Here is a 1,283-nt window from a genome sequence, read left to right as displayed (position 1 = left end):
GTTCATTCATTTTTGAATGAATTTTTATTAAACATTACCTTGTGGCAGACACTTTGCTAGGCAGTAATAATATAAATTAAAACATGTATATATGTGTGTGTGTGTGTGTGTGTGTGTGTGTGTAAAGTAGGGTGGGGCAAAGTAGGTTTACAGTTGTTTATATGGTAAAGAATATAATAATAAACAACAACACAAGAATACACTGTTTCACAAAGAATACAGTAATTAATATACAATAATACAAGAATAAACTCTGCTTCACATACAGCTGTAAACCTACTTTTGCTCACCCTGTATATATCACTGGCCCTAAGGAGCTTAGATTCCTGTGCGGAAGGAGCATGCTCAGGGTGGGGAGAAGCATGCTCCCATGTGGCTCTGGGTGCTAAGGAGCCAGAAAGAGCACTCAGACTGGGGTGTAGAGCACTCGGCGAGGGTGTTCAGAGGACTTCTGGGGAGGTGACACTGGAATTGGCTCACTACAGATCCAAAAGCAAAAAACAAATGCACGTCACTCCTGTGTGAGACGGCCCGCACACTCCATGGTCCTGGGGCCTGAGCCAGTTTGAAAGTATCCTAGCCCCTTAAGGCCGAGTTTCTCAGCCTCAGTTCCACTGATATTTTAGGCTGGATAATTCTTGGGGGGCGGCGGGGGGGGGGCGGCTCTCCTGTGCTTTGTAGAATGTTTGGCAGTATCCCTGACCTCTATCTACTAGGTGCCAGTAACGCTCCCTGTCCCCCAGCTTTGACAAAAACTTTCCCAGACACTACCAAATGGCCCCCGAGAGGCAAAATGGCCCTGGGTTAGTGCTACTGCCTTCGGGTCATAAAAACCTTAAGGTCATAGAACCAGTGCAGGTGGTTCTAGAAGGAATGAAATTTAAAAAAATATCAGTGCCTTGACTTATATTGTGCTGAATGAATGAGTGAGTGAGTGAGTGAGTGAGTGAATGAGTGAATGAGTGAATGAGTGAATGAGTGAAAGGGGCCATCTGGAGCCCCTTTGATATATTTCTTTTAGGTCTCATCCGAATGTTCCCTGGGCTAGTCATTAAGTTCTAAGATGCTTAAGTGAGAGGCAACAACACCACATCCATTTATTCAGTGCACTGTACAAGCTGTATGATCTGGGACAAGTAGTTCAAACTCTTTGAGTCTCAAGTTCACCAGTTCTCAAATGGGGATATTAACCCATGCTGCAAGATCTTTGGGATAATTACACGAGATAGTTGATGGAAAGCATACAGTACTAGAGGTCTAGGTACTCACTCCTCGTGCAATAG

Source organism: Myotis davidii, unplaced genomic scaffold, assembly GCF_000327345.1.
Source record: "Myotis davidii unplaced genomic scaffold, ASM32734v1 scaffold591, whole genome shotgun sequence".
Classification (NCBI taxonomy): Eukaryota; Metazoa; Chordata; class Mammalia; order Chiroptera; family Vespertilionidae; genus Myotis; species Myotis davidii.
The sequence above is the reverse complement of the archived record's forward strand: the minus strand, read 5'-3'. Positions refer to the sequence as shown.